General features: G+C 38.7%; 1 protein-coding gene across 28 annotated transcripts in view; it reads right to left on the bottom strand.

The window, feature by feature from the left end:
- mical3a (microtubule associated monooxygenase, calponin and LIM domain containing 3a) overlaps window positions 1–26,790 on the bottom strand; it is a 140,295-nt gene that overhangs the window by 89,796 nt on the left and 23,709 nt on the right. For 25 of the 28 annotated variants that reach the window (XM_015353158.2, XM_069192169.1, XM_069192163.1 and 22 more), the window contains exons 2-3: window positions 23,795–23,996; window positions 17,488–17,764 (exon numbers count right to left, since the gene is read on the bottom strand). The gene's annotated coding sequence lies outside the window, so the exon portion shown is untranslated. Of the gene's footprint in view, window positions 1–17,487; window positions 17,765–17,924; window positions 17,995–23,794; window positions 23,997–26,790 lie in introns of those variants that run through there. The other 3 variants (XM_069192166.1, XM_069192165.1, XM_069192164.1) reach the window with 3 other exon arrangements.

Genomic DNA, 26,790 nt, shown 5'->3' with positions numbered 1-26,790 from the left:
TGTCAATGGCCTGGTGATTTTGGATGACATCAGCCTATTCGAAATCCACAGTTCCCAAGCAGCTGGGATCCCCACTGGAGCCCTCATACTTGCAAAGAGAGACGCTCCATGTGAAAGCTTGCACTTCTTAGCCATTTACATCTTTTCATGCTGCAAGCCCTGAGCATCACAAAAGAGCCTGGGCATCTGCTTCCTCTGCTGTGGACACTGCAGCTCACAGGCCTCTCGCCAGGGAGCAAGCCTGGCCAGCCTGAACCAGCTAGAATCTGGCCAGACTCAGCGAACAGGTCCAACAGACAGCGCTGCTTGGACACTCCTCCTCACAACGGCCTCAAACGCCAGATTCAGGCACACAATGACTGGAACACAGGGACCTACTGTCCCTGTGCTCCAGACACACACTTTTACCACCTGAGACACATGGAAACTCCATGAAGCCTACTTTATTGGCCATATACAATTTCTTGTATTAGGAACTTTTCTTTTCACCTGTCCCAACTTGCTCTCCATGAGACACACAGACACATCTGTGCAAGCTTCAGCAGTTGCAATTTCCTTTAAGAAAGGTTGTTCCTCAACAGTACAACCTACAGTACAGGCAGCAGCAAAACCAGCTGTTTGACAAGTACAATCCCATTCAAGTCTTTTAAAAACATTAAACACCTTCTCTGCTCACCTTCTTTTCTCTCTCTCAAGCTTAAGAACCCCATTAAAAAATATTACATCTTCATGGCATCATATAGTAATGAAGCAAATTATAACCACCATCATATAACCTATAAGGAGCACACAATATTTGTCTCAACAGTAACAGTAAACAGTAAAAGGCTTTTAACTGTTCATAAGCAGCTTTATCAATTTAAAATTGCAAACGGTAAGCATTCAAGGTAATATTTGGAAGAACTGGTTAATTTACAGCAAGAGTACAGCTAAGGGGTGACATTCAGATTAGGATGACTGGTGTTAATGTCTAGATTCTGGCACAGTCAAACTTACGTTTGGAGGTGGTGCTGAAACAGCAGGACTAGCTTGCACTGAAGAACAGTGGTTCTCAATGGGGGGGCATGCATGGAGGTACTTTAAGAGTGTTGAGGGAATAAGAAGATAAAGAGAAAAATGCTAAAAAAAATAATTTAAAAAACAATTAGGCATTACCATGTACATTTCATTTTATTAACATTACCAGGTTTTATATTTTCAAATTTAAGATGGCTAGGTATTGCATGGATACATTATCCCAGTTGGAAGAACAGTATTATTTTGAGAGGGTTAACTAGCCTGTGTACTGTATTCTATAATTCAAAATAGCTGAATGTGTCACCAGCTAGAGAAAAACCTAAAAAAAAGGAACATGACTGTACAGAAAGTTCAAAATGATAAAGTCAGTAAGTACAGCAGTTGCCATTTGGATTTACACGTTGGCTCCTATGATAAACCCAGACCAAAGAGTCTAGTCTCATGGAGCTCTGTTATGTATGAATAAGCAGTATCTGGTAAAACATGCTTGAAAATAAATAACAGCAACCTGACAAACCAATTGAAAACTGAATGGTGGCTCTAAAGTTTCAAATATTCAAAGAAAATGTTCGTTCACAACACTGAAGTCAATTTAAGTTTTCTTAAGGGCAAAGATCTCAAAGCTCTCTCAATTGGATATTGCAATAAAGCACATATAATTAGCAAATATATCATTATTCCAGCAGCAGTGGATAACTGTAACATTTTGGGGTTCAGACTGTTTTCAAAACTGGCAACATGGCAGAGAATATGCAAGAGAAACTACTAGAAAGATTGAAAAATGCATAAGCATGCACGATGGAGGTTGAAGAATCTATAAATACAGGAAACAAAAATGAAATGTTGAATTATTTTTAAAGCAGCAAAGGCTTATTTCTTTCCGAATGCCTCGTTTATTTCTATTAAGCCCCATGAGTACACATTATTTACTTCAGAAATACTAAGTTGCCAGAGAATCTTAAAAAGCTGCTGCTGAATTCAACTTTGAACTTCTAATCTACCTTCAAAGATTTATGATGCGATATCCTTATAAGGCTTTTTTCAAGAAACAACTGGACAAGACCTTTGGATAAATTAGCACAGCTACTGGCTGTCAGGAAAGCTAGATAGATTCAGTTAGCGCTTCTCATTTGTAACCTCACTTATGATCTTAAGTTCTCACATGACAAAACCTGAATTCTCTTCAGTACTATTCAAAAACAGTGTTTACCATTTGACACATTGATTGCATATATTCATGTATCAAAGGAATGTACATTGCATGTATTGTATATTTGTTACTGTACAAACAAAATAAATCATTAACATTTTCAGTGCTTTTTTCTACTGCATACTCATTCATTCTACCTTTATATTCATTCTACCTTAAAATGATAAAACCACAAGAGGATTTTAAAACATAACTTTTTCCTCCCTTCATACTTTCTTGCTTTTGGCAAACATTGTAACATGACCTAAGAAAAAAATCAATTTTTCTAGTTGTCCTAGCCTCCAAGGTTCATTTCAAGTCTTTACTGTCAGTACAGTCTGATATACTCCTTCAGCCAAGAACAATAGGAGCCATGCACAACCGATTTTGAAGCTGAAGCAGCTAGCATCAAAAATAGCTCAGAACTCTTGGCCATAAAAGGAAGCTACTCTTAGATTTATATAAAAGATTTTTTTAACAAAAAAAGCTGCTAAGCATAACTCTTTGAGCTGCTACAGGACAATATTTAGCAGCCTCAATGGATTTCAAGTTATCAAATTTCTATTAGTAATGTAATCCTGGACCATTGCTGACATGGTTTTCAAAGGCCTACATCTGATTAGCAGTGGTTATCCTGGAAAAAAAAAGACTAAGAAAGCTGCAGAAGAGTGAATTGAATTGTTAAACAATCTATAACCCCATCACAATGACACTGCCCTTCACAATAAAGACTCAACAAAAGTAAAACCCATCTAAAACACAGATTGGAAGACGAATGTCATTTCTCTATTCATTATGAAATTTACAGCTATTTTATTACAATTCACACAGACGAGGTTTACAAAAATCAAAAAGCCCATGTGCACGCTGCCCTAATACTTACCTTGGTTCTAAACTAGAAAGACTGTTTTTACTGTAAATTGAATTAATTGCATAAAGAAATGATCAGGTATTTGAGCACAAGGCATCTCCACCAGAGTCCTTTTTAAATTTGTAGAAAAGTGAAAATGTCCTGTTCTAGTACTGTACTTTACAGCCTTATGTGACAATGTGACTGATGAACAAGTAAAAAAAGAATACCCTGCCAAAAAAAGCCATGACCATGTTTAACTTTGCCCTTTGAAGATGCATTTTCTTTAAGTCTTCAGTCTGAAAAAGTATTTCAGTCTATGAATTATGAAAAATTTCATAGTTTAGGTTCTTTGCTGAAGAAGACAATTACCCAAACCTACAGACTGAGTGACATCACTGCATCAGAAAGTGCAAGAATTTGCAAGAATCTCAGAAATAAGGGGAGAAGGATTTCTTAAATGTCCATAACATTTATTAGACACCTGATTTGATCAACAATAAATGAGAAATAAGGGATTTGTCATCCAAATTTCTGAATATGAATCATCTGAATCCACTGGAAAGTTTTACAGTGCAGTCTGGTTTTTAGAATTTTCTAGAGCAAGCTTGTGTTTGAGAGAAAGGCGGTGAGAAGCACACTGGAATTAAATGACTTCAGTTTTGGTCAAAACTGCAAACCACATTATCACATTGCCATGAATTAAATCAATTTCCGCACAAACTAAATAGAACCAAATTGCTATTCTTCTAAAATGATGATGACTAATGGCATTGTTTCATGTCAAAGACAGTTCTTTTCCCCAGAACACTGGACCTTAAAAGAATTCCCACTTAGACCAACCCAGAATTTGGTCTATTTTTTATGCTATACACACAACATTTAGAGTTGATGTTGTAGACTTCTGCTTTGCTTTATTCTCTCATATTAATTACAAAGCTGGGGTTTAAACTTTGAAACAGAGCGAACTGCCAGAATTCAAGACAGCTTTGACTTGTACTTAAGATAATCAGACGGACCACAGTAAATTAAAAAAAGTAAAGAAAGTGAGTTGCTATGGGACAGGCTGTGCTTCCTTTGTGAACTATGGAGTCAAATGTAATCTGAAGTACAGTGAGATACAGAGCACATGTCCCTAGAGAACACACTGACTGCTTGAAGTTTGCATCTTCAGAGCAGCCAGTTATGAAGTGTGCACTGTTAGATACGGCTTGCACAACAAAAACAGTTAAGTCAGTTCACTACCTCGGTAAGCCAGTTGTTTTTCACATCTAAGTGAGACATTAACCTAGTGTGCTATATTTGTCCATTCTTATTACCCAAACAAGCCTGGGAAGTTCTTTTTTTACTGTAAAACACCCCAAAAATTGCTCACTTTATATGGCGTACAAAGTTATAAAAGTAAGAGATTTAACCAGTATTTTGTTTCCTTTAAATGAGTGACATCTTTCATCTGCCCTACATTATGCTGCTGCAGTATCAACACCACCACCAGTATAAGTGTTATTGTACATATTAAAATTTGAAATGTGCAACTGGTATACAATATGTAAAACCATTAATAACCCCCTTATTTGCCTAGACAGTTTGAAACATTTTAAACATGAAAAACGGTATTTAAATTTATATATAGCAATAGCAACAAGTGGACATTTGTATTACAGAGTACATGAAACTTATTCTTATGAAGTTTCACCAGGTTCTCTGGCTACTTCCCACCTCCAGAGACTTGCATGCTGGGCTGGTTTAATTTCTTAATTTTCCCTTCCAGACATCTCATGCGTAGGTGGTTTGTACCCAATACATATATTCAAATGAGAATGACAGACCACCTCTTACTTGTGTCCATTCTGATGTTATGAAATGGTTTTAAATAGCTTGTTTTACTCTGTGGTTGAAGCAGCAAGTGGGTTAGCACAATGGGGTAACAGCCAAGAGTTTTTTTTTTTACACAACACAGACAACTTAAATTCATCAACTTGACTTCTCACGGGACATGACCTCTGACCCCAGCTATAAACCAAATGGCTCCCCAACAATATTGTCTGATATCCATTCTAATAGATGGCTTTAAGAGGAAGCTTAAGATTCATGTGCTGATAAAACTCTCCGACAGCTAGACAGGCAATTCAGGCGGACCCTGCTGATGCGGGATTAACGCTAGGATGAGAGAGAGAGAGCTAGACAGGGAATTGATAGTGAAATGCAGGCTAATACCATTCTTGCTGGACATAAGAACACTTACAAAACATGAGCTTGTTTGGCTTCTTGTATCTTAATGATCTCACAATCCCATCAAGCTGTTTATTAAACAGAGTTTACTTGCACAAACGTGGCACCAGACTTTAACAAGTATCCTCCAATTTCTGTCCTTAATGTTCTCAACCAATTTCCACTTGTGTCTCCAGGTCCAGTTTCAGATTTTGCTTATTCAGGAAAAAGAATTTACCCTCCTGATGCCACCACATCTCTTGAGGGAGATCTTTTTAACTGTAGCGCATGCATTGACAACTGTTTTTTTTTTTTACGATTATCTATTGTTACAAACTCTTACAGTGGTTAGACTGAATATGGTAATTATTTATAACTGTGGGAAAACAGGGTTTTATTTCTTCACCTCTGGCTATTAAGGAGTAGTCAGGTTTTGAAGATCAGTTATTATTAATAATAATAACAACATTTGGGTTTTTCATCTTCACAAAGAAACCTATAAATTTTCTCACAAATTATTTCTTCATTTATTTTTCTGCAGAAAAATGTTTGGCTGGGGAGCACTAAAAGTTTCATTCTGCCATAGGCAAGAAGACAAATTGTCAATAAAATCCCTTATCTCTTTGTACTCTACACCACTGGCCACTGACGGGTCTCTTCACTCAGTCTGTCATCTAAAAAGTAGGTTTCCTCTCTGGGCATTTTACAGGAAGTTGGATTTCAGCACCTATTCTCAAACGTCCTAGATGAGCAATAAGAGGTTTGTAAATGGCAGGAAACGTCTTACGAAGACAGCAGATTAACAAGTCCCAGCTACACAATACTCACATCACAATTTCCATAGCTACATTAGAAAGTGTTCAAAGGTGGGCATGGTACAGTAATCAGCTCTTCATTATTCAACACTGCCTTCTCCATAGTTTCTGGGAGAGAAAACGCAAAGAAAAAAACCTGAATTTTCAAAATACCAAGATATAAAATGACAGGTCATATGGGCTGTGTACCATTTTGACAAGCTGTATAAGAATTAAAATTCTTATCTGTACTCAAAATGTCTTCAAAATCACTTCCTCTTTTATATTACACTGGTTGTTGTTACTTTTTCTAAGCAAAGTTGTCACTCAATACTACCATTATACACAGTGCATTCCTCCACATGCTTCTTTTAATAATAATAATAATAATAATAATAATAATAATAATAATAATAATAATAATAATTGCTTACACTTATATAGCACTTTTCTGGACACTCTACAGGTAATGGGGACTCCCCTCCACCACCACCAATGTGCAGCATCCACCTGGATGATGCGACAGCAGCCATAGTGCGCCAGAACGCTCACCACACATCGGCTATTAGTGGGGAGGAGAGCAGAGTAATGAAGCCAATTCGTAGATGGGGATTATTAGGAGGCCATGATCAGTAAGGGCCAATGGGAAATTTGGCCAGGACGCCGGGGTAACACCCCTATTCTTTTCGAGAAACGCCCTGGGATTTTTAATGACCACAGAGAGTCAGGAGCTCGGTTTAATGCCTCATCCGAAGGACGGCGCCTGTTTACAGTATAGTGTCCCCATCACTATACTGGGGCAGCAGGACCCAAATGCACCGCCGGGTGAGTGCCCCCTGCTGGCCCCACTAACACCTCTTCCAACTGCAAGCTTAGTTTTTCCCAGGAGGTCTCCCACCCAGGTACTGATCAGGTTCACACCTTCTTAGCTTCAGTGGGTTGCCAATTGTGAGCTGCAGGGTGATATGGCTGCTGCCAATTTTAACTTTTAATAGCAGGATTCTCCCTCCCAGTGTGAGCTTATTGAGTGAAAGGGGAAGTTTATGATGTTCAAAACTTTTTTTCCCCAAGAGATTTTCTGGAAATCCTAATTCCTTGAAATTGAACCCAACTGTACTTATACAAAATACTGATATTCCTTGTGAAAGGATGTAATGATGGACAGCAGCCTTACCAATTACTAGTCTGACCTCATCAGAAGCTACATGAGACAGGGTCTAGTCAGTACTGGAATGAGAGACGTCTGAGGAAAATGAGATGGGTGCTGTAACAGGTGCATTCTTACTTTAGGACCAGAAACCAATGCACCAGCATGGTGTCAGGGCACACCATGTTGCATGCGATCCCAACCTTCTGATGAGCCTTCAAATTGAGGTCCCAATTACTTGCTATGACACTTTCCTACAGTAAAATAGCTGTGGCATTATCTCCAGTGTCCCGGCTAAATTCTACCCTGTTTTTTTTACAATCCAGCCTATCCTATTAAAAAGTTTAATTTGTAATTAAGCTCAAAAAGCAACTTCTCACTTCTCCACCCGATCAACTGGGTGGTATGGCCGTTGGCATGACTGGCTCACTCACCCACTTCACTGGGTGAGCCGGAACGCCTCCTATGAACTCTCGGATGCTTTGGGAAGGACTATCAATACAATTAATTAGGAATCATGATGAAGTTTAGTTTTCAGCAAAAGCAAAACAAGGCAATGATTCTTGTACTGGACCTGTACAGTGCCCTGCCCTTTGCTGCTCCATGCCCACACTCTGACTACAGCCCTGGCTGGTGCAGTTAAGGAAATTCTTAGCAACAGTAGCTAAGGAAGTGTGAATCAGAAGGAGGTGTGAGGAAAAGGAAATGCCTCCAGGCTCTTTTCCTTTGATGTGTCAGTGGGAGTTCCCTGGGCCGGAGCTTGGCAACAGTCTGACTATCTGTGCACAGCAGAGAAGCAGCCAGGGCCAGAAGGAAAGAGGGCAGAGGGAGCAGCAAATGTGTGGGGTTTTTTTCTTAAAGATAAGAATGCAATGGGGCCCAGAGGGGCACATCCAAGACAACTTTTCACACACTCTAGAGCTTAAACAGTGGCACGGGACATAAAGAATTCCTTTAAAACATCACTCCAATTTGTAAGGGTGACAGTTCTATGGGAGAAAAAAAAACAGCATGCCTAGCAGTTACAGATTATATGCACATAAAAACAGGCCCGGAATGTGAAAGGGTGAGTTGTCACTTTTGTGATGAAAAATAATGCCCCAACAGCATTCACGCTTGTGGTTATAAGCTTCTTTGTGAATACAATGAGGAACAAAGGTGTCAAAATGTTTAAAAACAAAAAGGATACTCTATAAAGTGAATGTATTCTTTGTTCGATAGACAGATTATCATCATTGACACTTATAAAAAACTACATATTACACCTATAGTGCATATGTTATGTACTAAATTAAATGTGAAGCAACAGCTACATACCCAGAGTCACAATAGGTTTTCCACCACCTCCTTCTCACCAGAAGTCCTTCTCTACCAAATAACCTCAATGTGAGGAAGAAGAAGAAAGCGCAGAAAACAAAGAAATGCAAATCCATCATCATTCCCATAAAATACCAGATTGTCACTTGTATTACTTTTACTTACACACAAATCCATGAATATAAAACTTCTCAGAAAGATTTGCAAGCACAGACAATTTTAACACAGCAGCTAGTCTAAAACAGCAGAAGAAAAGCATGTTTCAGTTTCCTTTAAGTAAGTGTTTTAATTCAACAAAGTTTTTCCTTCTGCTACAAATGTACGAAGTTCTCACTGCATGTCATGTTTTTTTAGATTAATTTTCACAAAAACAAATTGAATTCTGTAGCTTAAATCATAAGGAAGTCAAACTAATGTGGTAGTAACAGATCCAGGGATCACTTCAGGAATTACACTGTAAATTCATATTAAGAATAAGAATTCAAGCTTTCATCAGAAAGACAATAGCTTTATTTAAGCAAGTAGAAATACTCAAGAATAAGGATAGATATACGAGTTAGCATTCTGATCTGAGTGAGCATGAATTAGAAATCTAGTATAATATTTCCAGTGTATAGGTGTTGAAGGTTTATCCTGAAAAGAGTGCAAAAAACAACCAAAGCATACTACATTCCAACCAGAAGCCTTAAACAAACCGGCACTGTGATGACATGTTCACAATTTATGCTGTATATTTTTGGGATAGCTCGTCATTAACCAACACTTAAAAGTTTCCTTATTTGTTCATACACAATCTCAAAAACATGAGAAACCATCAACTTTCACACCTCTTGACAGAGGAATTTTCAAACAGTTTCAATCAATGAGGTCATCACAACAGTATTTAAACCCTGTTGCTTTCTGAGGCTGTGAGAAATAGCCCCTGATGTTTAAAGGATAAATGGACTGTCCTGTAATAGACTTTTCCCAGAACCTCATCACAAAACCACTTGAACACAAATGCTTCTAAGGTCTTTGGAACAAGCCTGAGATATAAATACTTAAGATGAGAAGAGAGAACTCCTCAATGTAGCTAACACTAATTACAGGGGTATGCCCAAGTCCCAGCTATCACAACAGTTTCCTTTACAGCATGATTCAAATAAAACTCCACTCCTTACTCTAAGAAATGAAAATTCAAAAACCAAAAATGTTTGGAAGGATTCCAGTGTCTTTTGTGAATACCTTTGATAACTGAGATGAATTTCTTCACCAAGAGACCTCAACTCTTGTCATAAGCCTACACTCAAAGTTCTTCAAGCATATTAAAATGTCCAGTTCCAGTGCATGGCTGGTAAAGACAAAAGATGAAATCACATAAGTCAGAAATAAAAGATCTGAAAATCAAGCACCTTGCCTAGACCTGGTTTATCCTCCTCGAGTCTTCTGCTAATTCAGCATAAAATCCTTCCAAACCCCTTCTGAACACATACACTGGCTTCCATTTAAAAAAATCTCAACAACAAAAGAAGAATTTGCAAGAACTGGCACAGACAGTTACTGTAAATAAAGGCTGCAAAGCATTCCTCAGGCAGCTACCTACCACCGACTCTTAATGCAAATAAGGTCAATTAACCAAAATGGTTCATTAAAGCAAACTGATGTAGTGAATTCAAAGGTAAAACATTTTGAAAAGTTGCACACTTTTGAAGAAGGTGCCTTTAATAAAACAATTGGAGTACAGGAGTACGTATCTTTTCAAATGCATTTAAATCACTGCCTACACTTGAAAAATACAAAACCATTATACATTTTATAGATATGACTTGCTTATCAGTACCACCATGTTCTGCGTACTACTTACACTGGGTTTAATCATCATTAAATAGGCTACCTGCCTCCCTGATAGCATGTATTACTGAATAACCTAACCTACCTAACCAGGATAGATGTCCATGAAATACAAGTGCAAGTTTTATATCTCAGATTCCTGCTGCAGTACCATTTTCTCACAGATGTGTTGAGTTACCAATTAAGTTCACCGTACATAATGCCCACATTAATTACATTTTTATTTCCATAATCTTAGCATTAATGAAAATGAAGATACTTTTTTTATCAACAACTTGATCCCATATCAAGCAAACAAATCCAAACTTTGAACAAGGGTTAAACACCATAGAATACACACATACATATTACACTCAACATTGTTAGAAGATTTCTTTCCCATTACATGTAACTGGCACCAAGCTCAAAACTGAAGCTGAAAGCAAAAACAGTAGAATACCGGCTGAAACTAACACACTTCAAATGTCAATCTCACCAGCAGCTCATAACACTGTGCAATGAAAACAAGTGACTTTGGACAGCATAAAAAATGTATTCATTCAATACAGTGGTACGCCAGAAAAAGTACCAACCTTAATTGGTCTTCAAACAAAAGAATGGTCACCTAATTAAAATGAAACGACACACAAGAATTGAATTCTAAAACTCATTTGATTTTAAATTCCTTATCTCACTTTTAAAAAGAACTATACTTTGAGAACTGTAACAAATCACAAGGCAAGTTATTCTGTGTAATACACTAGCCTACAAAAAATTGATGAGCTTTTTACTCCACTTGTTGTCAAAATTAATTGATTAACTGCAGTATGAAAGGCTTGTAAATGCTTCTAAATAATGTTTTTATTAATTTCCTTTGTACTCCTTTATCCCCAACACTATATCAGCAGCTACTGTTTATCATCCTGTAACTCACAACTGGCAACCCACTAAAGCTAAGCAGGTGTGAGCCTGCCCAGTACCTGGATAGGAGACCTCCTGGGACAAACTAAGGTTGCTGCTGGAAGAGGTCTTATAGAGAACTCTAGGACATGCTCACCCTGAAATCTGTGGGTCCTTATGTCCCAGTAAAATGATTGAGACACGTAAAAAAGGCTCTGTGCTTCGGATGAGATGTAAACCAAGGTGCTGGCTCACATGCTAGCTAGTGATCTCTGGGCATCTCTTGAAATTAGTAAGGGTGTTACCCTGGTGTCCTGGCCTTTACCAGTTATGGCCTCCCAGTAGTCCCCACCTATGAATTGGCTTCATTACTCTGTTCTACTTCCCACTGATAGCTGGTGTGTGGTGAGCGTACTGTACACACTATGGCTGCCATCGCATCATCCAGGTGGGGCTGCACATTGGTGGTGGTGGAGAGGAGTCCTTATTACCTGTAAAGCACTTTGAGTGGAATGTCCAGAAAAGCACTATATAAATGTAAGGAATGACAATAATTAAGGCTGTGACAGTCACACTTTGACTAGAAATCTGTTTTCTTTAGCAATTTTTTTTTTAGCATGAAAAGTACACAGAGCCACCAGTTTTAATCACACAGCAGGGAAGCAACAGCCGGGAGAAAGAGAGAGGAAACAAGTTCAGGTTCATCCGTCCATCGTCACTGGAGTCCAGCAGAAGTGGAGTGGCAGGAACTTGGACACCAAGCCCATTTACTGAAGGAATCACCAGACCAGAAGGACCAGCCAAGTGAATGGCCGCACGCGACAAAAACTAGAGCTACCGAACGCCAGCGAACACTTGCACTGTGAACCTGATCACAGCCATCAATCAGCTGCTCTCTTACAAACTGTAGGGATACCTGGCTGAAATCAATCCTGTGCTCCACAGGATGCACAAGAAGCCTGCACAAGAAATGTGCCATGAAGCCATATTTCCAGATTATACTGAACACTGGATTCACATTAACTTACTGAGAAGGTAGTAGAAATGCAGCAGTGAAGCCATGGGGCCTCTCAGGATGTTTTCACACACAAACCACTTGAAGTGGATTTCATGCACTATGAGCAATGTACTTCCAGCAGAAGGTCAGGTTTGTTACATATTTCCCCATTCATTACAGATGTCAGAGTGAGAGTTGTCTTGAGGGGTGGCCTAACTGAGGTTAGCACAATGTCTACCCAACATGTTATAGGAATGCCTAGGCTTCTTATAACCAAACAAAACAGACTGTTATATTAGGCTACTAATTATTGATCTTCAAAGAAAGTTTGAACATTTAATAGTAGTGAAGCATTTGCACACAACTGTTTTCCAGCTTGCTTTTTTCAAAGCAGGAAGAGGGGCAACAGACGATATCTTGGCTTCCCCTGGAAAACATACTGTATAACAATTACCAAGTACAACACTGCTCCAAAACACAGCCTCCCTGTGAGCACAATGAAAACCTAGGAGGTCTAAATTACAGGGCAAGGGCTGGGAAAAAAGACCGCAGACCATTCAGAAATGTGTTTCACGTCTTCTGCAAAGTCAATTGAGCTCAGATGAAATTATAATTAATTATATGACCTATAATTACTCATTTTCCAGATGTATAACTCAACAAAAAAAAGAATTTTTAAAAACAGTCTTCAAAGCAAAAATCCCAAACTATCATTTTTAGTTGTAATTCATACCGCTGACAAATTTGATGAGCAAACACTCTTACTCAGGGCACCTTCCAATAGTTACATGAAGTGCAAGTCCAAGAAGCATATGGTGCATATGAGGTAAGGTGAAAGCACGTGAAAACAAAATGAAAACATGGCTAGCACCAACTGGAAAAGCAGTGCAAATGCTGCACAAACTAAATGGAGAAAAATAAAACAGTATACAGCTAATGTGGATACAAAATGGTTAAAAGCCTCTGTGTGAATAAGTGTAATTAGAAAGTTCTGTTATAAGAGCATTAAAAATGATGCACTACAGTGTAGAGTTGACAGCTGTTGGGCAGTTTTGACCTGTGGAATATTCATTCCACCACTGAGTGATAAGAGACTAAACATTAGTTGGTAAGGATTGGGTAGATTCTTGCTGGTTCTTCTTGCCATATGTGCCAGAGATGGATAAGGAGGGGGTGTGAGTAATACCAAGTGCTTTTGGCATAGGAAGATGAGGACAAGATGGTGGGGGAGTCAAGAGACAAAGAGTAGTCCACAAATGGGAAAACTTTGGGATGTTGAGTTTCCTGTGGCGGGAGCACATCTGGGAGGAGAGAGCTGTGAGACAGGCAGAGATATGGAAAGGGGCATGAGTCCCCAGTGGAAGGACAAGCAAGGAAGATTTCAGCATCAGAATAAATAGGCAAATAGCTGTGAGATGAGATGAGAGAGCCAAAGAAGAGGGTAGAAAAGAGAGCAATGTTGGAAACATCACACGGCACTTTAAGGAACAACAGCAGAGAAAGAGTCAGGAGCTGACAGGCAGTTTTACCAGGACGCCTCGTATATGTGAGGTGTGAAAACCTGGTGTGTGCAGAGCTAGAAATTCCTGGATCAGCGAGTGTTGACAAGGGAGCACTGATCCAGAGAATTAAAAGGTGTCAGAGTACAGTAAAATCAAGCAGTAGTAAAAGGTGACAGAAGAAGTTAAGCAAAGACAACCAGTAAGAGAGGTGATCAGTGGCCTTCGGATGATCCAAGCTAGTTAGAGATGGTTCCACGGAGTGTTGCAAGATGAACTGCTGGTGCAGAAAACAAAGGATGAAAAAAGTAATACATCTCAAAACCAGAGAGAAACTGAGATCTTCAGTTTTTTTCTGTTAAGTGCAGCTTGGTTCTGGTTGAGCAGAACAAGAATGAAACCCAGGCACAGGAACAGGAGGTGAAAGCAGCACAACATTGTGCAAAAAAGGAAACAAAAGATGAGGTTTAAGAGACAGGGGTGGGAGGATCCACCAGCTATAGATCGGAATCGCCCAACGTTCCTTTCATTTGGCCGATACTGAGAGACGGTCTACGACGCAAAATATTTGAGCCAAAATTTTGCTGTGTGCCTTGGAATGAAAACATGTCGTCCGTCTGGCAGTTTTTTTTAAATATCTGATCCAGATCAAGCCAATGCTATTTGCAATGTTTGTAAAAGTAACGCGTCACTTGGGGGGTAACAACACAACACAATTTTAAAACAACGAGCCCGATACGACACTTAAGAGCACATCACCCGACCAAGTACAGCGAGTATCAGAAACTAGCAGAGCTAGCAAAGACGGATAAAGCTACATGTACATTAAGACAACCGTCAGTGCAGGAAACATTTGAGAGATACCAAAAGTACCGCAGCAATAATCCGAAAGCAAAAGGAATCACGACCAAAATAATGGAATTTATTGCGATAGGTATAAGATGATATCTCACCTAGAGCCACGCTATGCCAGTTGGTCATATTCATTAGATAAAAGAACTGTTAGACTGCAGCTTGTTACTTCATGTGAGGCGGTTACAACAATCGTTGTCTTACTTGTTCACAAAACAATTTTAGCTTATACAATTTTGTGTCTTTGGCTGGATAGTAACGCACCAACAACTTGAAAATGTCAACCCCCCCCGCATCGTATGGCTCTCGGCCGATCCTGCTTACTGAAAATCGGCAATCGGTATGGGCCTCACAAAACGTTGATCAGTCCGTCTCTAATAAGAACAGAGAAGAGAGAGGAGTTAGCAGAATGTGGCAGTCAGTGAAAGGCAGAAGGAGAGAGTGGAGCTAAAGGAGGGAGATGATACTGGGAGCCAGTAAGGAGCGAGGTGATGAAACAGTGATATAAATAGTCAAGAGGGGTGAAAGAGAGGGTGGAGGCGGAGATGTTCCTGAACAGATGATAAGATGTAGCTTGTGTCCAACTGTGAACTGGAGGAGAGAAAAAAGAAACACCCGCTCTACACGGTCAAACAAACATCATGAGAAAAAAGGCCCCACGCATACTTGAAGCAATGTACTAAGCTTTACATAAGGTGGCATTCTATGACTTTAACGTTTTTGACTAACTCAAAGCCTAATGTGGGGTGACTGCAGTATGTCATTATTGAGCAATACCTGTCTATCGCTGAAGCACTGCTGACCCGCTTGCCTGAACACCTGCCTGAAATAAGCCTTGAATAAACCATTCAAAAGCCTTTTATGGCTGCAGATGGACAAAACAGTCCAACAAAATGAAGAAAACTAGAAAGCTACAAATCACAAAAAACAGAAATATATGTCGATTCCACGTTATTGGACTAGGTTATTACATCTACCCGCTAAAATAATCCTCTTTGTATTTTTATTTGATAAGAATGGTTTTATTTGCCAAATTACTGCAGTTTAAGGAGTCTGTCTTTCAGTTTGTCAGTTTAAGAAGTTTGTTTTGCATTAGCCAGGTTAGACGCTTCTGATTTCTATCCACTAATAAACTGCGGGGGTTAGCCCTCCAATTTCCTTTCATCTTCCAAATTTTCCACGTTTAAGGCATTTTATGAGTAAGCGCGGCAGCGAGATAAAGAGGAAAAAAGAAAACAGCCGTCTTCCTGCTCCCATTTTGCCCCTTCAACCACCCCTGTTCTTGCTGACTCAGCTCACAGGCAGTGCCTCTAGAGCTGGCTCTCCGCTCTGCGGCAAGCAACCCGGACAAACACGCTTGGAAAAAGAACCATGTCGAGCTGCAATCCGTTTCCTTTTCCACATACTCACACAGGTACTGCGATTGATAACAGTACAGAATAAGGCCACGTAACACTTCTGTGTTGCAACACACAGAAAGTTACTTCTGCAACACCGACGATACAAGTTGCACTCAGAAGGAATAGCGGCAATACCAACTTTAAATTAACCATGTACGTTATTCAACCTGGGATTACAGGTGCTCATACACCTCGCTTATTAAGAAATTTGTATCAAATGAATCTGTAGTGGGTCGCTCAGTGGCGTGGTTCGGGACCACAGCTCTTAGGTCCTGGGTTTGATTGCGATACTGGGGCACCTGTGTGGAGTTTACATGCTCTCTCCCCCTGGGTACTGGGTTTCTGTCAGATAGGCTAGTTACCTCCCACAATCCAAAGACATGCTGTAGAGGTTAAGTGGTGTCCGTGAGCTGTGCCCCACACGCGTGTGAGAATACATGTGAATCCTGCTTGATGCACATTGTCCGCCTGACCACAACGCTCTGCTGGACATTATTAGTGAAATGGTCAAAGTTATTGAAAACCTTGATATGACACTGCATCAGCTGGATCTCAAAGCTGCACTAGATTTTCTCCTGCCAACAGGCCTAAGTAAGCTGTTTTACCTGCAGAAACGCTCCAGTCTGTGTGAGGAAAATCACAGACGAAGCGGTAATTATGCAGGTTTCTATTTCTGTAACCTCACTTATGAAAGTGTGTGACTTTGCGATTCCCAACCCCCACTGCCACTACACTGTACACAAGCGCCTTTACAATCTCCTTGTGCACTTCACTGTACAACACGGACAAAGCATGGAATAAAGGCTCCTAGCGTTTGACTGGAAACTGCATGCTGTATATTGCAACAATGCTTGAATGTTGTTTTGCTTTAGAAAAACGCCCATCAATAAAAAAGCGCTGTACCTACTACGGGGGGAATTAAAAATATACTCACAAATCACTCCAAGGTCTACCGTGCAACCTCCTTAAACGTATTTTAATACCCCCCAATTCAGTAGCAGCTTCTAAATAAAGACATTTTCAAGTCGAAACTTACTGTATAGATCTTTGATGCAAGGTTGACTTCTGTGTACGCAAAATAGAAATAACTATGGAACTATCACAGCAAACAAAACCGAGAAGCTTTTAAGACTTGCAGAAGCGTTGCCTTAGTCAAAACAGAAGTAACGCCGTGAAGAAAAGTTTTCACACTCTAGTGAAAAAAAGTGTCTTTTCCATTAGCCACAGAGATTAGTCTTTTTAAAATGTTATCATAGCACAACTAGAACCAAGTAAAAAAAAAACATTTAACGGAACAGTTTTTTCCCCGAAACTATATTTCACCTAGTTCTCCGCAATCACGATTAGACCAAAGAAGAAAAAATGTTCAAGATACTTGGAAATTGCGGGAACGCACACGCTGTACTTTCTCTGAGCCTTACATACTGTATGTCTTGCAAAACAAGCACAGAAATTTCAAACGAAGGCATTCCCCCACTCTCACACGCCTCGGTTACAGCCCTTACCTTACTTAAGGTCCATGACACTTATAGTAGGTTTGGGAAATAGTTACTTTTAAGTTTTCCCCGAGCTAAATCCTTAGTGTAACATATTTCAAGGGGTTCGATCCCCGATGCCGAAGACAGTAAATCCCAAATATTTTCCCTCCTCCAGCAGCTCTGCGATCCCGGCTCACCCTTGACTTCAAACAGGCGTGTTCAAACACATTCAATCTTCTCGGAGCCACCAGTGGCGCTCAGAAACTATGGGCCGCGCCACTCTCCGCAGGGCGCGGGGGACGACCTACAAAAACAGACATCGCATCTATGACTGTGAGAAAAGAACAAACCTTTCTATTTCATTTACTGAACCACAAAAGCTTCAGCATGATCTGGATTTAAATCGATGTCGAAGAATTTCGTCTGAAACCTTGATGTATGGAGGGTAATACTACGGCACCCACCTCTCCGCCACCCTTCGCCTCGTCGGACACAAGCATGGCATAAGACAAGCAGCGCAACAGGCTACCCCAGACACAACGTTTCTAGAGGCGGGGCGGTGACAGAGCGGAGAGGAAAGGTTTACTCAAAACTGAGACGACATCAGACCAGGATTTATTTAAAAAAAAACATTTAGAGTAGAATAATGATATAACGACTTGAAGCAGCATCATTGTTACAGTATGTTGTTGTGGTTTGTGTTTGGGTGATTTTTCAATACGCAAGCTAAGATTCAATTGTGGACAGTACACCTTTATGTATATATAACACGTGAGCCTTATATATAATAAAAATAAAGTGGTATGCTATTTTATTTCGTTTTATTATATTTGCTTGTTTTCTGTAAAGAATGATATAAACAATTTTGATGACGCATTACTATCAATTATATACATATAAGCCATATTAAGAAAGTAAAACATTTCAAGCATTATATTTTGTGTTCGTGTAAAATTAGTAGTTTTAGCATTGTATAGTATTGAACTGCTTAAACACAAAGAACCACAGCATACTAAACATTTATCATTAACTTTATGAGCAAATCTGAAGGAAGCAAGAAATCAATGATCACCTGGGTGAACAGGTGAAGATTTGCTGAAAAGGTAAACTTGGTACCATTTCAACCAAAAAATATCGCTGTTACTTTGAGGCAATAACAATAACTGTGACAGAAACTACATGTCTAAGACTGCCTTGTGTGATATCAGAAGAGCTCTGACCGTGGCCTGCTCTTTATGAGTTATGCTTACAGTCACAGAGTGCAGGCATACTACTAATTGGTGTGTTAAGTCAGGGACAAAGTTTCAGCCAACAAAGCTGACCCAGGTGAACGAAGAACTGGCACCGGCTTGACTGGCAATCAGGACGTCTTTGGTGTGCCTCCAACACTTAGAGCTGTAACTCATTTATAATGAATAATAAAATGGACAGTTCATTGCAAAATGGAAATCTTAAATACAATTAGCATTCAAGTTTACAAATGCATCTTTTTACGCAGCTGCTTCTTAAAGTTTACAACTCAATATTTGCCTAGGATACATAAATAACCCTAACTTACAGTAGATATTAGATTGAATTGGATATACAGTATACCTACACTATATTACAGGCTCACTAGCCAAAATCTATTACTCAAAACAATCCCAAAGCTTCGTAAATACCCAGAATAAATGGTGAAACATTGAACCATTCTTTAAAAAGTTAACATGATTTTACTCATTCAGAAACAACACACCTAGGAGGCCAGTGTTCCTGAGTACTTAGACCCTGAGTGCCATAGAAAAAAATGAAAGGTAGTGAATTTCAAGCAAAGACACAACCATGAGGTTTAAGTTCATTTTCAAAGTGTGGCCTAAAGTCATTAAAATGCAAAAATCAGGAGAAGGGTAACAAAAATATAGAAGCCTCTGAATATCCCTGTTGAGCACAGTCCACTTAATCATCAAGAAATGGAAGGTATGACCCGCACAAGGTCTGGCCATCCCTCCAAACTGAGCAGCCAGGCAAGGAGGAAACTGGTGAGGGATGCCATAGTGAGGCCAACAACAACTCTAGAGGAGCTACAGAGTTCAATGCCTGAGATGGGAGAAGATGTGCATCAGTCAACAATATCTAGAACACTTCGCAAATCTAGCCTGTATGGCAGGGTGGCAAACTCATTTGTAGTCCTGCATGGAGTTTGCAACAAAGCATGATTAATGTTACTACAAACATGTGGCAAAAGGTTTTGTGGTCCCACCAGACAAAATTGAAACTTTTTGTTCTAAGCTAAGCACTTCATCTGGCACAAACCCAACACAGTGCGTCTCCCACTGAACACCATCCCTTCTGTCAAGCATGTTGGTGGCTACATTATGTTATGAGGCTGCAAGGCCTCAGCAGGGACTAGAAAGTGGTGTTAGAATTGAATGAATAATGGATGGAGCAAAGATACCCAGACAAATAACTACAGGAAAATCTGTTTCAGTCTGTTAAAGACTTAACACAGGTCCATAAATTCACCTTTCAGCAGGACATTGCTTAAAAGCATGAGGCCAAAGCTACTGTACACTGGAGTGGCATAAGAATAAAGAGTGAATATTCTTTAGAATTCCCATTCAAAATCCTCCCCTGAATACTAACAAAAATGTATTTTTATTAGGATGCAGTCTACTTTGACCTTCACAGTGAGGAAATGTGTTGCAAGATGCAGGTGAAGCACTGAAGGTTTGATGAAAGTTTTTTATCACTGACAGGAGATCATCAATAGCCAGGCTCTGCAGCTTTATCACTCTCATATCTTAGCAGCATGTGTTCAGACAAGTGGAAACAGGCATTCAAATAAACTCATGGGGGTGTAGCTATGTCTTTGACAAGGTCTGATTTCCAATAAGAGTAAGATACAGGCATTTTAAAAATAGCTTCTTATCTCAGAGCATTTGAGTGTTAGGGATGATCTGTTCAGTTACAGACCACCTAAGGAAGCACTTTCTCCATTATATTAGTAGATATGACTCCTTAGTTGGCACTAGTATGAAACTTGTCCACAGCAAGGACCATTTTACAGTCTCCAACATGTCAGTAACTCAAACATCACCTTGCGTATCATTTGCAGAGGAACATTTCTGAATGATAACTAAGCACAGAGGGACAAAAATAATTCTTCGTCAAATGCTGGAGCCACTTGAAATCTGGACTATATCGTTTTTGAAAAACATGCACGGTCTTCCAACTGCCTCAAGTGTCACAGATAAAACCTATAGCTTTCTAGGAAAGAGGCCCATATTCCTGCAAAAATCAGTAGTGCACCCATTGTAGAATTCATTGTAAGTACCCCAGACAAGGGTGTTTACCTCAGATATACAATAACATACAATAACAGTGCCGTCAGTTAAAGACAACAATGAAAACATTACGCAACAGAAGCACTGAGGTTATATTTCACCTTATTTAAATAGTGCAGTAAAAATGTATGAACACCTGATCAAATACTAATACTGAAGCCCAGGTTACAATATCAATAGAGAGAAAAATGTGAAAAATAAGCGATTGAACAAGACTGTGTATCCTGAAGTGAAATAAAAGACAAAACAGTTTGCAGCACTTCCATCACACATCAAAAGCATAATCTGCACAGCATTAGTGGGGTTATTACTAATGAAAAATTGAGTGTTGACCTACTGTTACTGTGACAGTCGTGTTTGAAGATATCATTCCTGTTGCTTTCAGTTAATAACTACTGAATCTACAGCTATCTGCAGTATACTATGGCCTAGTTTCCTCAGATGTCAGATTATCACTGTACATGACAACTACTGTTATTTGAATAGGTTTCCTGTACTCTAGAAAGTTACTTAGAAACAATATGAAAAGGGAATACAGATCAGTGGTAGAAGAGTTAATTGATGTTTCTTGTTTCCAGGTACGCGGTAGAGGAATGCTTTCTATTAACTTATCAATGAAGCAGTTTTCTTTCTAGGGGTGAATGAATCTTTAAGGAATTCAAGACAAGAGGCAGTGAGCATGCACAGGTCACACCAAATTTCCATTCAAAAGCACAATGTTCAGCTTCCAATTAATTTTGAACGAAATTAATTTAAAACTCACCATTAGCTGTTGGAAAATGTGCTTAATCAGCTGGACGTAATCTGAAGATCTGTTGAAAGCCATCCATTTCAGCAGGAACACGAGCTCTTTTCAGCAACACGGTTTGTCAAAGTGTTTTATATCCAGTGAAATACCCACTCCATAGGTGAGCATCAATGCGGTTTGAAGTAGAAGTATGGAATAACATATTACCACAATGGATTCATCCATTACAGGAAGAAGTATAAAAAATAGTTTTTTATATGACTTTAATATTATATCAGTGATATACTCTTGGTCACATGAGGGGAAAAAACTTCAAAAACGTAAAAAAATCAGGCATTTATAGGAGAATGTGTACCTACTGTATTTAAATCCACACTATATCTCCCAGCTATTGGGACCAACAGTATTGTGAGGTCCTTAGCTATTCTTTAGCAGCCTGAACTCCCCACAGCAGCCTCACATATACCATTCCAGTTGTAGTTTCTAGACCTGTCATGGTATTTTTAACTATTTTGACCTGCATTTCATCTTCTTGTATTCTGTTGTCAATAAAGTTGTAAAAAAAAAATAGGATTTCCCTTTTGTGTTTTACTCCGTGATATTGCGAAGTGTATTTCAAGAGTCAAATGGTATGGAGTACATAAGGAACTGCATTAAACTTCACTTACTCTCACTTCCAACCCCTTAAAGCCCAGGTGCCTTTAAAAATTTCAAGCAGAATCTTAAATATCATTATCATTACATACCCATACTTCTTTATACTTACTACAAAAAGACTACAAGACTGCATACATTACAATTGAACTACACATTAGGCGTATTTTAAAAAACAATAGCCTTTCTTAGACTGCATATTATCCCAGAGGTGCCCTCTTATTATTTAGCTGCCTTGGGCTTTCAGAGTTCATTATCATTAACTCAACTCAAGGTTTCTGTAGCAGGGATGATTAAAGTTAAACTGTTTATTGTAAGAGAAATGTTTCATTCAGTTTCCTGCAGCTGTTATGCTTATTTTTCAAGCACCTCTACTGTTAACAGCTGCAATAATATTATGCCTCTCTGCCACAGAAATTTACTCCAGTTAAAACTATTAAACACACCCTGAAAAAGTGCCGACGCTTATAAAGTTGACACTTGTGTCAACTTTAAATATTCCACTTTGCTGCTCCCCAGACCACAATGAAAAATAAACATTTAGCCCATTGAAACACATACAGTGAAAAGGAACTACTATCACAGAAAGTGGCAAGTCAGGAATATACTGTAGACTGTAATTACAGGATTGCCTAGTAGGAGAAATTTTATTTTTCATACAAATAGTTAATATATGAAAAAAATGTATTGGATTAATTTGTGCAGACAACAGCTAAAATGAGCAACAAACAGGATTAACAAAGAATATCTTCAGATGGCAGAGGGTGTGGTGTGCAGCTAGAGAAAAACATGACTTATTTCATATTAAAAGTTACAGGTCACAATTTGTTGCGTATACAGCAGTGTTTCAAAACAATAAATAACCCACTGCCAGTAGCTGAAATTTACAGTGCTCAAATACATTTGTTAGTGTAAACCTACAGCATGAGATGTTCTCAACAGTTCCCCCATCTTACAATACATATACCAAAACATACAGTATCTTTACAATAAAAACTACTTATTTGGCATTAGTGACAAAAAATGGTAGGATGTCTTAATGAGTATCCATCTCAAAGTGTGTGTTAAGAGAGGAAGGAATAAAGGGTGCTTGTGTCTCGTGGTCTACAAGGCCATTTTCTGGTGCCGTCTGGTTGACCTAGTTATTGAGGTGGGGATTTGCTAATTAATGGTGCCGCGAGGGTCCAGAGCACTGCTATAAATTCAGATAGACATAAGAGGAAGAATCCTTGCTAGGAGAGCACAGTTATTAAAAGTTGATTTAGGAAACAACAATAACAATGTTCCCCGGAAGCCTGGAATATTGTGAAAGATATCATTTTAGCACTTATGATATATCAATGGAAAATTTACAATCACACAAAAATTATCGTTTACTGTCCAAAAAATAAAATAATTAAGAACTCATATTGCATCATTAGCCTAAAAAAAAATCATCAGGTAACTCTTAATCCAGTGTGCTGACAACCAGCAATACACAGTTTCTGTGCTTCTATGTCTTCTTATCTCTGAATGGAAATTACATTTCACAACACGCAAAAAAGGATTGTAACTGCACATTTCACATGGTACGTTTTCACCAAAAAACAAAGCACCCACAGTTACTTACAAAAAGCAGGCTGTGTCCTTGTGGATGGATCTGTGGTTCTTATTCTTTACCTCGACAGGATGGAGCCTGGACCAGGACTGGTTGTCATGGTTACAAGGACGGATTCTCATGTGATTTGGTAACTAAGCGTAAGGTAGGCAAACAAGGCACAGCCCTCCTTGCTGATGACGTTATCTGCCCACTTGGAGAGACGGCTCACTGCCTGCAAAGACACAATAAGAGGCTTGAGAATTGTGCTGGAATAAAGGAGAGCGGGTATTATTCCAAAGCTTAACATCAGATTTCTTATGAGGTCGCTGTGTGTGAGTAAACTGATTCATGAATGCATCATAAATCAGCATAATGTACATGCACTCAGTCTCAGACACAGAGATGCACATATGATACCCTTTAATTATATAATATATCTTCATTATAGACGCCCTCATAATAATATTAAGCATTAATATAACATTATCATTAGTGACAAACCATAACTTAGTAGATCAAATAGATGTGTTTGCTCTGCTTATTGTACCTATTATCTTTGTTTGTGAAGTACTAAAAACTATTGATTGTACAAACTGTCAAGTGATAACAACATATAAGTAAAACTGGTTTACATGGCTTTTCCAAACAAGGTGATTAATCAGGTTAATTCTTGTCTTTAAGCTGCAGGACCATCCAGCGTAGCTTACTGTAAATTCTTGTTTTTTCTGCTGAAAGAAAAGCACCTAAGCCCAGTGAAATTAGGTTTAGTACTTTAATACATGATGAATTTGATTTGCTTTGATACTTGCAAAAACAGCAAATATTCAGTGGAATGAGTTGCAAATTACAAATAAGCATCTAAACAACATTTGACTGAATAGAATTGTGTATTCTGTTAGCTTAGCTGAACTGCTGTCCAGTGTAGCATTGCTTTCTGAGAACAAAGCAATCCCTCATGATGGGATGATGTCTGGCACATTGAAAGTAAATCAATACAATAAAGTACAGCCTTCTTTTGCCTCAAACTCAAAAGCCCGGATGATAATAATAAAATGTTAACTATCAAAAGCAAGGGTACAGCTAGATGTTCACACCATCACAGCTGTCTGTTTTGGGGATCGAATGCTACCAAAGGCCAGATACAATAGGTTTTACTGTGATGAAAATGAACAAAGACAAAAGCTAACAAGACCAAACTTCTTTTGCTATAGTTTAAGTGCATGTTTACACAAAATCTCATAATGATTCATGGTTCACTGAGGCTCTAAAGTACCGGTCTACCACTGAATCCTTGCTTTGTAGATGAGGGTAACAGAGCCCCACTCCACCAACACCACCAGCTGAAATGAGCCAAAGAGCTTCCACTACGACAATAACAGGCAGGAAGGAAGACTGAGAAGTGATGGATGCTGGGGTAAGTGACCAAGTTAGCTGTATTATAGTGTAATCAGACACAGCCTCCACAGGGAGGATGTTGTTCCATCAAAATTTCTCAACCATTTTATAAACTTTCATTTAAAGAAGGGCTTTGAAACGATCACCTTAAATTTCAGACCAGTCAGAAACCCCTTTTTCTTATTGACACAAAATGAAAGTGAAGGAGGAGAAGAAAAAGTTGAGTTGGTAAAGAGTAACCAACACTACATGCTGAGCTAAATACAGAATACTGGCGTTGCTTTTGGACACAGCAGTCCTTACACATCAACACTTTAAGTTATTTGTCTCTATAGCGCTAGGAAAGTCCAAATATTTTATACTTCAATATGCAGGGCAAAATATTTTTTTTATTGGTTATTTATTATTATTTATTGGTTATTTTATTGGTTATTTATTTATTATTATTTGGTTCAGCTACATTTTTACATTTCTACATACTGTATAGCATCATATACATTTTTGGGAATGGAGGCTTTATAGTGATGCTGCTATTAAGGTGTAAACAGGGTTCTCCATCCTGCAGTGATGTGAACAAAATCTGACATGATTAATCCTATCCACAGGATGAAAGAATGATGTCATTGTTTCTAGGAACTATAAATGAACCAACTGTGCATGATGTAAGACTAAGTGGATCAATTTCAAAAGCCACTCTAAATTCTGCACTGTGTCTCTGTTAACTCCCCACTTATAATTTCTTAATAATAATAATTGCTTACACTTATATAGCGCTTTTCTGGACACTCCACTCAAAGCTCTTTACAGGTAATGGGGACTCCCCTCAACCACCACCGATGTGCACTATCCACCTGGATGATGCGACGGCAGCCATAGTGCACCAGAACGCTCACCACACATCAGCTATCGGTCGGGAGGAGAGCAGAGTAATGAAGGCAATTCAATTCACCACCTACAGTGTCTGAGTTTCAAATCTCCTCTTTCAACAGATTATCATGCTGGTACGAGCCTATACAGCAAGACGTTTTATGATTCTTTGAAGTAAAAAATCATGCACGTCCCAGAAAAAAAGAGAAATCAGGGACAAAAACAAAAGCTGAATCACATCACTGAAGCCCATGAAAAAGATGCATTGTTCTATTACCTTTGATGTAAAAAAAAAACCTGCAGTGTCCATTTAATGATAAATGTCCAAAATTGTTTTATGTTCAAAAACAGTTATCGGCAAAATATCAATTTGTCCAACAAATACTTCAGGAAAAAGGCAGTGGAGTAATACTTAACTCGGGTTAGTAAATATTATTAACAGCAAGCAATATACAAACATAAAAGTCAGACTTGGTAAAACTACAGGAAATTGGTTTTGTTCCCTTTGATGTCCTAAAGGTTGTAAAACTCAGAGAAGATTCAACACAACAGTTGCTTCAAATCACTTAATTAATTAAATGCAGTACTTACATAATATTGATTAATTCAGTAAATACAATATTGAAGCGTATGTAAAATAGCAGAGCTAGACTTGAACCATTTTTCTGGCCACTAACAAAAAAGCAAAAAAAGAATTTACTGTATGATAGTATTTTACATAATGTAAGGAGTTCTTCTGTGATGAAACTGAAATAACAAAGTTT

The sequence above is a fragment of the Lepisosteus oculatus genome, chromosome 7 (assembly GCF_040954835.1).
Source record: "Lepisosteus oculatus isolate fLepOcu1 chromosome 7, fLepOcu1.hap2, whole genome shotgun sequence".
NCBI lineage: Eukaryota > Metazoa > Chordata > Actinopteri > Semionotiformes > Lepisosteidae > Lepisosteus > Lepisosteus oculatus.
Note: the sequence above shows the minus strand (reverse complement) of the source record. Positions and strands in the feature narration are given on the sequence as shown.